The sequence below is a fragment of the Macaca thibetana genome, chromosome 18 (genome assembly GCF_024542745.1).
Source record: "Macaca thibetana thibetana isolate TM-01 chromosome 18, ASM2454274v1, whole genome shotgun sequence".
NCBI classification, from domain to species: domain Eukaryota; kingdom Metazoa; phylum Chordata; class Mammalia; order Primates; family Cercopithecidae; genus Macaca; species Macaca thibetana.
In genome coordinates, this window is record NC_065595.1 from 69,598,665 (window position 1) to 69,612,615 (window position 13,951).

Genomic DNA, 13,951 nt, shown 5'->3' on the forward strand with positions numbered 1-13,951 from the left:
GTACAAGAAAACAAGATCAGGGAATGAGACGAGCCACACAGTTGGGTGTGCTGGCTGCTGCTTCACCACAGCCACGAAGAAACTCAGCGGTGGCTTGGCAGGTGTGTCCACAAAGCGCAGAGCATTTCTCCGAGAGGATCCTAAAATTAATGACTTCTTTGGGGGTATTTCACAGATGAAAGAAAGCAAGCAAGTTTGCCTGCTAAGCTATCTCCCTTCTCCCAGTTCTTACTAGTCAAAGTTCACCATGAGGCAAGACAGTTCCTTCACACTTCCCAGTAGCAACACTGGTGCTTCGGTGAAAGTCCAAGGCACATGAGATTACATTGATTCGTATCTGGAAGAGGAGTGGCAGTTTGACACGCGTGGGCTTGGCCTTGGAGCCCAGGGTGCAACTCAGACACCAATCTGCTCAGGGATCATGGCAGAAATGGCCTCAGGAAGTGAAAAGTGTTTTTGGACAGCAGGAGACAGTTATGGGACTCTGAGAAGGTACACAAGATTTAGGTCCAAAACATCTACTAAGTGATCATTCAGCAACTAATGTACGTCTCCAATATGGAGGAACTCATTGCTTCATCAAGAAACCTCTTTTCTTTTTATTAAGCAAAAATCTATGATCCCTTAGATATTTAGCCTCTTACTCTAGTTATGTTCTCCCGGAACCACATAGAACAATTTTAATCCATCATGTGCGTGATGGTTCTTTTGTCTGCTTGGGACTTCAGGTGTAGAGCTTTGAGTTCTCATGGTATCATTGGCCTGCACAGGATCTCATTCCACACTTTCATTCCTCCCTCCTCCGTATGCCGCAATTATAAGGTGCTTTATGTGTATCTGATTGTTTGTAGGTCTTCTCATAAAAACTATGTTGTTTTGTGTGCATACACTTTTAATTTACATGAAGGGATTGTGCTCATGGTATTTTTTTACTTTTTTCACTCAGTTATGTTTTTAATATATTGCCATGTTGCTGTACTATTAATCCAGGAATGAACACCTACTTTGCCTCTTATGCCTATGCAAATCACAGGTTTTAATGCATGTTATTTTATAGGAGTGTGTTAGAATTTTTCTAGAATACATATCCAGAAGTGGTATATATTCTAGAAAACATATTTCTGGTGGAGTTGCTGGGTCATTGGGTATAAATATACTTAGATTGACTAAGTACTTCCAGATTAATCTCCAAAGTGGCTGCCCTGTCCATATTTTCACCAACAACACATGAGATTCCTATATTCCTACATTTTTACCAATATTTTCATTTTCTCACTTTTTCAATTGACATTTCTCATTTAAGTGCAAAGAAATGTTATTTTAGTTTATGGTTTCCTAATCACTAATAATTTTGAATATCTTTTTGTATGTTTGTCAGCCTTTTGGACTTTTCTTCCATGAATTACTTGTTATATATTTTTCAGTTGGGTTGTCTTTTACTTATTCTTGATAGATTCCTAGCTAACAGAGATATTAGCCTCTTTTTTTAGTGTATTGATTGCAAATATCCTCTCTTATGTTTTTCGTACCTGCTTGCTTGTCCATGGTGTCCTTCACTGGACATGAATTTTTAATTTTAATACAATCATTGTGCCTTATGGTTTTCTGCTTTTAAAGTAATGTTATGTTTTGGTTTTTTCACCTTCAGTGGGTAATGTGCCAATGTTATAAAAAGGCTTGAAGGAGGCACATCTCATACTTTACTGTGAAAAATCAATCATAATGCTTATGATCCATAAAAGGATCTAAGGTTATGTTTAAAATTCCTATCCCCCTTCAGAAGTCAATACTGCATTCTTCTACATTATTTGATTATTTTATAGTTAGTATCTCCATTTCTTAGGTCTTTTGCCCATCTACAGTACCTCTTCCTAAATGATGTTGGGTAAGAATCTGGTTTTATTTTCCTCCATAACGAAAGCCACCCAGGGATGTGTTGGAGCAACTTGTGCCAGGTGGCAAGAGCCAATTGTTAAATATTGAATTTTGCAAGCTGGTTGCTAAATTGTTGGCAGTTTGAAATAGTCCACGCTGGGAATTTTTATGCCATGAGAATTAGCAATAAATCAAGTATTTTTTCCTTTAGGGAACTGGTTTACCACTACACCATTGAAATGTCTACTGAATCATCCTTTCTTTATTGATCTATACTGCTACTTTTATCATATATTAAGTTCCCATATACAAGGGATCTTGTCTGAGACCTTTTATGCCATTTCATTGGCCTGTTTGTCTATTCTTGTCTGGTGCCATACTGCTTTTATTACTGTGTCTTTGAAGCTTGTCTTAGTGGCTCATAGAGCAAGATCCCACTCTGTGCTCTTCTTTTTTAAAATTGACTTAACCCTTCACAGACTACTACATAGTGGAATATTATGCCTTAAACCATTTTAGAATAAGTTTAACAAGTGCCTTAAAAATACATCTGGCATTTGATTCATGTTTTGATGTTATGAAACAATGTTGGGAGAATTGACATTTTCAAAAAGTCATTCCATCCAAGAACATGATTAACTCTCTATTTATTTAGATTCTGTTGTACAAAGTTGAATTAAATTTTAACATTTTTCCAAATTGCTTTTATTATTTGCTAATTCCTGATGCTTTACAGATAGTGTTACAATTCTGAATGGCATTTTATTTTTTAAGAATATTTTCCAGTTGATTGTTGTTCATGCTACTAATTTTTGAATTATGAATTAATTTTTGAAATATGCTATTAATTTTCTGAAATTTGACCTTGCCAAAAACTCTCATTATTTCTGTTGGGTTTTGTTGAATTTTCTATGATCATAGTGTTTTAAAATACGATAGGTTTATCTCTTCCTTTTCTATCTTCACACTGCATTTTCCTTTCTTGATAATGATGGCCAGCATTTACACCACCGCATTTTGCTGTAGCAGTGCTGATAAGCATTCAGCAGAGCTTGGCCCAGAAATGACCTGATATTGGAACTATCATAAAGGTGTTAAATATTTTAATTAATAAATAAGTACAGATGTTAAATATGCTAAAGACTATAGTACAACAAGCAGACAATAATGCATGAACAGATGGTGGATGTCAGCAGAGAGATATAAACTACAACAAGAGTCAAACGAAAATGTTAGAAATAAAAAACATAGTATCAGAGATGAAGAACTCTTTCAATGGGTTTATCAGCAAACTGGACATATCAAAATAAAACATCAGTGAACCTGAAGGTAGGTAAATAGAAATTAAACAAAGGGAAACACAAAGAAAGAACAAAGAGAAAAAATAAAGCAAAGGGTATAAGGCAATGGGACAACATAAAATATATAAAATTGGAGAAGGTGGAGAGGAAAATAGGCAGAAGAAATATTTAAAAAGACTGGCTGAGAATTATTTTTTAATTAATGAGAGTCAACTAATTACAGATTGAAGAAGCTCAGGAAACCTGAAACAGGATTAAAAATCTATATACCTGTCTACATCACAATCAAACTGCAGAAAACCAAAAATGAAAGAGAAAATCTAGGAGACAGCCAGAAAGCTTCAAAAGGAACAGCTTACACACAGAGAAAAAATAAATAAGAATTACAGACAACTTCTCATCAGAATTTAACTGAAGAAAATGGAGAAGCATCTTTAACGTACTGAAATAAACATCAGTCAACCAAGAATTCTATATCCAGTGAAAATGTCTTAGAAAAACGAAGGCAGAATGAAGAGATTTTAGACACACAAAAGCTGAGAGAATTTACTGCCAAAAATGTTGAGGAAAGTTTTTTTTTTAGAAAGAAATAATAAGACAGCAGATGGAGGCTAGACACGGTGGCTCACACCTGTAATCCCAGCATTTTGGGAGGCTGAGGTGGGTGGATCGCTTAAGGTCAGGAGTTCAAGATCAGCCTGGTCAACATGGGGAAACCCTGTCTCTACTAAAAATACTAAAATTAGCCAAGAGCGCTGGGACCGCCTATAGTCCCAGCTACTGGGCAGGAGAATCGCTTGAACCCAGGAGGCGGAGATTTCAGCGAACCAAGATTATGCCACTGCACCCCAGTCTGGGTGACAGTGGAGACTGTTTAAAAAAAAAAAAAAGATAGCAGATGGAAATTTACATGTATACAAAGAAAAAAGTGTGATAGAACAAATAAAAATACAGTTAAATAAAGTAGACACTTTTCTTATCTTTAAAAGAGAACCAAATAACAAAGCAAACACACTAACAGTGTGTTGTGAGGCTTATAACATACACAGAAAAGAAATGACAGTAATAGCACGAAGTAATACAACATTATTTGCATGTATATATGTGTATGTGTATGCATATACTTGCTACAACAGAGGATTTAAATATTCATACTTGCTAAAACAGAAGATTTAAATAAGATTGAGAACTTTATGACATAATACCCAAAATGTATTAGCCAGGATACAAATGAAAATCACTCATCATACCATGAACCAGGAAAATATCAAATTGAATGGAAAAAGACAATTGAAATACACTGACACTGAGATGACACAGTTGTTGAAATTATCTAACAAGGATTTTACAGAAGCTATTATAAAAATGCTTTGACAGAAAATTATGAACATGTTTTAAACAAATAAAAAAATAAAGTCTCTACAAAGAAATAGAAAAAATACAAAGAAAAGAAGAAGAAACAAGTGGAAAGTTTAGAATTGAAACATATGATAACTGAGTTCAGCAGAAGAATGGAGAAGACAGAAGAAAGAACCAGATGAATCAAAGATAGAACAATTCAAATTACCCAATTCTAACAATAGAGAAAAAAAATTCTGTTTGAAAAAAAACAAAATAAACAGAGCCTCAGAGATTTGTGGTACTATAACAAAATTTCTAATATTGATGTAATGAAAGTCTGGGAAGAAGAGAGGAAAGAGAGTGGGGCTGAAAATGTATACAAACAAATTATGACTAAACATTTTCCAAATTCAGCAAAAGACATAAACCTAAAGATTTAAGACGCTGAGTGAATCCCAAACAATAAAAACCCAAAGCAATAGTTGCCAAGACACAATATGATCAAATTTGTGAAAACTAAATGTGAACAAAAAAATCTTTAAAGCAGCAAGAGAAAAAAAAAACCATAATTTGAATGACAGATTTCTCATCAGAAATAATGGAAGCCAGAAGGATGTGACACAAATCTTTCCAGTGATAACAGAAAAGAACCTGAAGTCCTATATTCAGCCAAAATAGCCTTTAGAAATGAACTTATTAAAAAGAAAATTAACTCACTCTCAGATATAGAAAAACAAAGAGGATTTGTCACCAGCAGACCTATCCTAAAAGAATGGCTATAGGAGTTCTTGAAACTGAAAGGAAATCAAAAGCAGAATCTTGGTAACATTAGGAAGGATAAAAGAACATGGAAAAGGCAAAAAAAAAAAAAAAAAGTACTTGTAAATGGATTTTTTTCTATTTTTAAGTTTTCTAAATTATGTTTTAAATTAAGTCAAAATTACAAGGCAAAATTTTTTGGTATGGTTCCAAATGTATGCAGAGGAAATACTTAGTAAATTATATTATAAACGGGGGAGGGCAAAGGGACTTAAAAGGAAGTTTTTTTAGTTTACTCAAATTGGTAAAATATCAACACCAACAGTCTTTAATGAGTTGTATATGTACAATATCATACTTAGAGGAATTATTAAAAATCCATACACATAGATATAGTCAAAAATACTGCAAATACATAAAAATGGAATTCTAAAAAAATTAAGTAACCCATAGGTGAGCAAGAAAAATTAAAAAAGAGAAATAAAAAACATAGAAAAAACCCAAAGAAAATTAAAAGGCAGACTTATACTTGAACATATCAGTAATTACAATAAATGTAAATAATGTGAATTTACCAATTACAAGACAGAGATTGACAGAGTGGATTTAAAGTATGTCCCAACTATCTACTGTCTGAACTTTCTTTTATTAACAGCAATATAAGTAGGCTAAAAATGAAAGTTTGACGGTCGCTCGCACCTGTAAACCCAGCACTTTGGGAGGCCGAGGTGGGTGGATTCTGAGGTCAGGAGATTGAGACCATCCTGGCTAACAAGGTGAAACCCCGTCTCTACTGAAAATACAGAAAATTAGCCGGGCGTGGTGGCGGCGCCTGTCGTCCCAGCTACTCGGGAGGCTGAGGCAGGAGAACGACGTGAGCCTGGGAGGCGCGGAGCTTGCAGTGAGTGGAGATCACGCCACTGTACTCCAGCCTGGGAGACAGAGCGAGACTCCATTTCAAAAAATAGAAAGTTTGAGAAAAGATGTACCAAGGAAACATTAATTAAAAGAAAACAGGAATTCTTTTTATAAATCAGAAAAAGTATGCTTCAGAGTATAGAAAATCACCAGGTACAGAGAATATATATATAAAATATGTGTATATATATAGAGAGAGAAAATATATATATGATATATACAGAGAATATATATCATTATATAATGACAGAAAGTCAATCCACGAAGAGGACATAGCAATCTTAAACATTTATGCATCAAGTGACAGAGCTGCAACATACTGAAATGAGAAAAATTCCCTTGTCCCTCTTGCAGGGTGTGTGATGGGCGTGTGGCTCACTTCTTCTGTGCCCCGCTGCTCAAACCCCTAGGGGGAGCATGCAGGTGGGCAGGTTGTGGGGCTCTGATCCCACAGCAGTGCCCAGGGGTGAATGTTTACAGCTCCTGAAGCCCCAGTGGGGTGTGTTACATGGTGCTCTTTTAGTTTAGCCATCTGTAGATAGCCTGTGTTAGCTCAATTACACCCTCTGCCTTATCACAAGGACAGACGGCTTTCTGTATCCCAGGGTTTCTTGTCTTGGTGTCCCGAAAGAATCAGAGGACATGTGGGCTTGGAGAATGAATGCGAGGTTTTATTGAGTGGAAGAAGCTCTCAGCAGATGGGGGAGCCAGAAGGGCGATGGAGTGGGAAGGTGGTTTTCCCCTGGCGTCGGGCCGGCTCTCCTTCAACCACCCAGCCAAACTCCACATTGTTCCTCCAGTCCATGGCCTGCCCGTGTCTGTCCCTGTGCTCTTCTGCTGGCATGCTCCTTTGGACGGGCTCTTGACGTCCTGCCACTTGTGTGTTCTTCTGTCAATGTGTTTCTCTCAACGTCCAGCTGGTTGTGTCCCTGCCTGCTAAGGTCTCGGGGTCTTTGTAGGCACAGGATGAGGGCGTGGCAGGCCAGGGTGGTCGTGGGAAATGCAACATTTAGGTAGGAAAACAGAAATACCTGTCCTCACCTAGATCCATGGGCACAGGCTTGGGGGTGGAGCCCTCACCAGGGAGCACGCCCTTCCCTTCTCAGCACTTCTCTGCCCCCCTTCTGTATCAATACGTGAAGCAAAAACTGATAGAACCAAAAAAAGAAATAGGTAAATCTACTATTGTAGTTGGAGGCTTCAGCACCTCTCTCGACAACTGCTAGAACATCTAGACAGAAAATCAGAAACTATGTAGAACAACTCAGTAGTTTATAGAACGCTTCACTCAATAACAGTAGAATATACATTCTTTTCTAACGCTCACAAAGCATTTACTATGTGCTGTGATTGGAATGTGTTCCCCGAAGTCCGGGTGTGATAAACTTAATCTCCAATGCAGTAGTGTTGGGGGTGGGGCCTAATGGGAGGTACTTGGGTTATGAAGGCACCATTATCATGATTGGATTAATGCTGTGATCATGGGAGTGGGTTTCTTATAAAAGGGTTATTTTGGCCCCTTTTTGTCTCTCTCTCTCTCACTGTTTCTTTGCCCTTCTGCCATGTGATGATTTCTGCCATGTTAAGAAGCAGCAAGAAGGCTCTTACCACATGCCAGAAAGATCTTGAACTTTCCAGCATCCACAACTGTGAGCCAATACATTTCTGTTTATTATATGTTACCCAGTCTGCATATTTTGTTATAGCAACACCAAATGAACCAAGACAGCAAGATAGATCATATCCTGGGCCATAAAATAAATCTTAACAAATACAATAGAACTGAAGTAATACAGGCTGTCTTCTCTGACCACAATGGAATCAAACTAGAAATAAATGACAGAAAAATAACAGACATACCTGCAAGCACTTAGAGACTAAATAACACATTTCTAAATAATCTGTGGGTTAAAGAGGAAGTGTCAAGGAAAAAAAAGTCAAATACGTTGAGCTGAATGAAAATGAAAATACAACATAAGAAAATTTGTGGGACCCAGCTGGAGCAATGCTGAGGAGGAAATTTATGGCACTAAATGTTTATGTTAGAAGAGAACAATTCACCAGTAGTTCTGGGAAAATCTTCTGAAACTGAGAGCTAGTTACTATTTCAAGCTTGTGCATTTCTAATTCTTTCAAGTTCCACACATTCAAGAGATATTATTATATCAAATGAACCTGCTCAAACATTTCTTTGCTTGAATTTAGAAAATATTTTTCTCTTCGTTTTTATCAAAGCTGAACAAGCAATAGGTTGGTTTTACCAGAATGTTCTGGATCCTAATCAAAGATGGAAAGAATGACTATGATTTGATGTGCATTTGGTGGTTTGTTTGGGCACTTAATGAGTTATCAGCTCAGAGTGTCATATCCACAGCTGAACCTTGCCAGTGGTAAGAATCTGAAAGTGGTTAACTCACCACAGTAACAGAATAAGCACGAATCAAGAGCAAGACATCTTTATTGTAATACCTCTATCCTGTCTGAGGGATGACAGTTTCAAGGGTATTCCCAAGCTCATAGACCAGAGATTCTCAGTATGATTGGATATATATATATTTTTTTTTTTTTACTTCCTATCTAAACTTGGAAAAAAGGAATAAGAAATCTCAATCAAGACGCTGGTTATAACACAGTATTAATCCAGCTAACAGGACAATAAAAAATATCTGACTTCTGGCCAGGCGTGGTGGCTCATGCCTGTAATCCCAGCACTTTGGGAGGCCGAGGTGGGCAGATCACGAGGTCAGGAGATACAGACCATCCTGGCTAACAAAGTGAAACCCTGTCTCCACTAAAAATACAAAAATTAGCTGGACGTGGTGGTGGGCACCTGTAGTCCCAGCTACTCGGGAGGCTGAGGCAGGAGAATGGCATGAACCGGGAGGCGGAGCTTGCAGTGAGCCAAGATTGCGCCACTGCACTCCAGCCTGGGAGACAGAGCGAGACTGACTTTTGTCTGACTTTTGGGTATATTTTGCACTTGGTTTAGAAATAAGTGTTTATCCACAGCCTATTATTTTTCAGGAATGCTGTCTAAAATATAGCAGTCTTTTAATAAAGGGGTGTGTCATTACTGCTGTGGTTAGTGTTATTATTGAAGATGACTGGCATGTGGAATAAACCCCTGGCTGTAGAGGGAGGCCAACTGAATGAGGAAAGAGAGGCAGGGAAGGAGAAACTTGCCCAGGATCACACACAAGTTCTTACAATAATGACAAAAATGGGACTAGAATGGTTGCTTTGAGGATGAAATGAAAACAAGCTCAGGAATATACCTTTCATGAATTTTAACTTCATACAAATGTAATAAACAAAAGTAAGAAGTTGTTTCAAAGAAAAGCCTGATAAATGGAAAACAGATATACAATTGCAGAAATAAGTACAACTATATTCAGTAGTCAAATTAACTATCAAATAATTTCGCTCGCATTAAAAAAATAGAGGTTAAATTTTAAAATTCAGCTACATGCTAATTATATGAATGAAAATAAATCGATTTTGAAAATATAATATTAAGTTTAAAGAAATGATTTTTCCAGGATGACACTATTTTTATATAATCTAAGAACAGAGAGAGCAGTCCTACATATTGTTTATAGATACATATGCAATTACAATGTAAAAAAATAAACTAGAAGGACACTCAACAAATTCACGACACTGGTTCTCTAAGGAGGTGGCAAGTTTGCACTTGGGTGTCAAAGATGGATGCAGCTTTGTCTTCTACATATTCCATTTTAATAAAACTCAGAACAAAAAAAATGACTACATGTTAACTTTTTCTGTATTTTATTGTATTTGGGTGTTTGCATATGCTTTTGCTTAAAAAAATCAAATAAAGGAGAAAGATCTTCGGAATGAAAGCAGACAGCACCGAGGCACTCACTGCAGGGGAAAGCAGGTGCAAGGCTCCATGGGAATGATGACCTTAATAGCGTCTCATCTGAAAATGGGCATAACTTTGTACTTTTAGGCTCTGGACATTAATAAAACAGTGCATGTGTACAAAAGGGTACTGTGCTTGAATGGGAATTAAATGTATGCAAGAAAAATGCAGGGACAATGTTCCTTTCTGGCTTAAACTTTGGTACTATGTGTAACACACACTGGGGTGGTGCGGTTCCTACAACAGGCACTAGTGGCTGCTATGGAATCCTGGGAAACTCAGTAAGATTGTACTGGCATCTGAAAAAAGACCATTATCAATAGATTTGGGGTTACATGAGAATGGAGTGACATGTTTTCAGTCTGCATTCTATAAGCTAACACATAGTTAGGTTACTATACTGACTATGATTGCTAAGTGTTAAGGAATACACCGCAATGGCCCAGCCCTGTCCCTGAGTTCATTAATTTCCTTTTCATCTGTTAACTTGAGGTTATGGCCTTGAAGAAAATTATAAGGCATAGGAAGAGTGGTATTTGTTTGACTGGTACAGAGTACCTAACATTAACAAGGGGAAAAAGTTTTTCATTCAATTGTTTAAATTCAATGATTGGGCAAGCCGCTAGATTTCCGTGTTCCTAAGAAAATGCAGTTGGAAAGCCATATGTAAATAAGAACTCACTGAAAACTGTTTCTTGCATCTAAGCCAACATTTCCTGGTTGAATGGCTCTTAAGAATCACATTAAAGCCTATTCATTATTTTAATATTGAAGGCCAACTTCTCACAGACTCATCCACCCAGGGAGTCCTCACCATCAGTTGTGAAAGGCACAGACTTGGAGCTGTGAGAATTGATGTAATGATCTCTGGCAAAACACAAGTTTGGAGCCCATCTATCTCCTTAGGGCGACAGAGGGTAATAAAGAATGCTAAGTGAAGGAAAACCTTGGGACAGAGAAGTCACTGAGCAGTAGTTCTTTGCTATGTGGGTCGTGAGACACGTACACACACACCTGTTCATACACAGCAGGTTGTTCAAATGTGGATCAGAATTATCTTGTGTGTCTCTGCTGGCACATTTCTTATGATTTCTTTTTATAATCTTCAACAATAAAATCGACTTCTATGGTCTTAGACCCTTAGTAAATGAAACCTGTTCATTTTCACTAGTAGATTTAAATGTCACAAAAGTTGGTATTTTACATGAAAATGGTCAAGCTTATAAAATATTTCTACATGAAATCCCCTGAAACACAGACCATAGGATTTTCCCCCCTTTTGTCAGAGGCACAAAAGACAAATACGTGAGTTCAAAAATATTAAAGAATTACCTGTCCTCCCTCACTGCCTGTTCGTAGAATGAAATCAGAATACATTTATCAACTTGGGCTATTCACACTTACAAGAAGCATGTAACATAGAAAAATTTTTAAATTATTTAATTCCAAAGCAAGTTATATGTAGGTTTAAAATACAATCGTACCCTGTATAATGATATTTTTGGTCAAAAACTGACCACATACATGGCAGTGGTCCCATAAGACTATGATGTCATATTTTTACTGTACCTGTTCTACGTTTAGATATACAAATACTTACCATTGTGTTAGAACTGCTTAGAGTATTCAGTACAGTCACATGCTGCACAAGTTTGTAGCTTAGGAGCAATAGGCCATATAATATAGCCTGGGTGTGTTGGCTCCACCATCTAGGTTTATGTAAGTACACTCTGTGATGTTTGCGTAATGATAAAAATCCCCTAATAATGCATCCCTCAAAATGTATCCCCATTGTTAAGTGAGGCATGACTGTCTACTAAAAGACGCCCATTTCTTTTCTTGGTGACATGCTGTAAATATCTATGAAAATAGGAAATATTGATGAATTTTGGACCTTACCACCTCAAGGAAGAATGACCAGGAAATGAAAATCTTGAGATTGAAAACCCCTCATTTTTCTAGACTTCAGTTTGCCTAATTTCTCTCTTATTTTCTCCTCTTTCCTTTTTCTCCTAATTTAGTGAATCCATTTTGGGAAGAAGTGGGCCCTGGAGACAACCCCTCTGCCCTCTAACCGGACACAGGTTGGGGATGGCAGCAGATCCTATCTCCCTTCTCTCCAGCCTCAATTCTAGCAAGCAGCATCTTTCAGCTTGTGTCGGGGCGTGAAGTAGGATCTGCGACCTAGGATCGAAGCTGGCACCTGCCAGACGACTCACACACCAGACTTTGGACCACAATACCATCCACTATTTATGTCTCTCTCTCAGGATCCCTAGCAACTAATGTTATTTTTAGTGACTGACGCTTTAATACGCACTGCTCGTGAATATGAATTTAAATGTTATGTCCAGGGCACACAGCAGTGCACACAGCACTAGCAGTTAGGGGAACTGAGGTCCTGATTTTCTACTTGGTAACTGGCACTTTCAACCACAACCTGCAGAGCAAAGTCCACACTCTGTGCCGCAGCACTCAAGACCCTCCGTCCTAACTGCCTACCTCCACGTTCCAGTCCCGGGACCCGGGGTCCTGTCTTACAGGCATGTTTCTTTTCCAGACAAGCCATGGACCAGCAGAGCTCTGCATCGGTGCTGAGCTGCTCCTTCAGCCAAGAAGGTCATTCCCCTCTTCTGTGGCTGAAGCTCATGCTCCCTCAGGGTGCACAGCTGTGTACTAAGCACTGATGCTGGCACAGTCACGCGCGTCCTTCTAACATCAAACTCGGACAGGGCTGGGGTGTGACCTCAGAACAGCCCACTTCTTAGCAGCACATTACCTGTCATCTATTAATGAGTTCAAAAGTGGAGATGACAGAAACAAGGAAATAAAAGTGCATCTTAAACATAAGAGGAAGTGCACAGTCTCGCTCATAGTAAGAAAAATGCTAAGTAAAAATTCCACTAAGATACAATTTCTAATCCAGCAGTTTGGCAGAAAGAAAAGAAGTTGGATGAAACAACTATGGTCAGGCTGTCAGGAAAAGAGCATTTTCATGTAGAATTGGAAGGTTTGTAAATATGTAAAATCACTGAGGATGACTATCTCGAAATACCTAGTAAATTGTAAATACACCTATCCTTTGACCCAGAAATTCCACTTCTAAGAATATACCTACATATAGCAGTACACATGGGAAATAGTATATGTTCAAAACGATCTCATGAGACCTCACTGTAACTGCAAAAGAACGTAAACAACCCATATCCATTTGTAGGGACTGATTGAATATATCACAGTGCAGTCACACAATGCAACCACCAAAAGAACAAGGTTTCTCTGTGTACCGATGGGGAAATCTCTAAGATTTATCGTTATGCCAGCTATAGACAGTACAGGCAACATTCGAGTGGGGGGAATAGATATCTGTATTTGCTTGTACAAGCACAAAGAAAATCTCTGAGAGGATATGCAAGAAACCAATAATTATGGTGACTTGTTAGTTGTGTTCGAATTTGGAGATGAAGGAATCTGAGTAGATGGAGAATGTGGTAGGAGGAAGATTTTGATCATAATTTTTTACATTTTCTGATTTGTAACTTGTTAATGTGGTACCTGATCAAAATGTTTAGACTATTAAAGTGGATTTGTCATTTCCTGGGCTAACTCCAAGCACTGGGACTAGCTGCTTAAGGTGCTGCACTGAGAATTCTGAGCCTTCCCCTGGGCTCATTGGGAAGTTGTCATGATTAATTATCTGCACGGGGATGAGCCAGAGGAGAGGAGGGGGAGGAGGAGAGGGAGGAGGAGGGGGAGGGGGAGGAGAAGGGGGAGGAGAAGGGGGAGGGGGAGGGGGAGGACAAGGAAGGAGCCTCAGCTTTGCCTTTGTGGCACCAGCTGCTTCTAGGCCGAAACAGCTCTTGGAATAAGG

The 13,951-nt window shown here is 38.2% G+C and overlaps 1 protein-coding gene and 1 non-coding gene across 2 annotated transcripts in view; one reads left to right on the forward strand and one right to left on the reverse strand.

The window, feature by feature from the left end:
• The window catches only part of APCDD1 (APC down-regulated 1), a 579,685-nt gene that overhangs the window by 480,445 nt on the left and 85,289 nt on the right, over positions 1 to 13,951 (forward strand). The window lies entirely within an intron of this gene.
• Positions 1,643 to 1,745, reverse strand: LOC126941600 (small nucleolar RNA U13). Its single transcript, XR_007721382.1, has one exon. It is a non-coding gene; the product is annotated as a small nucleolar RNA U13 (small nucleolar RNA).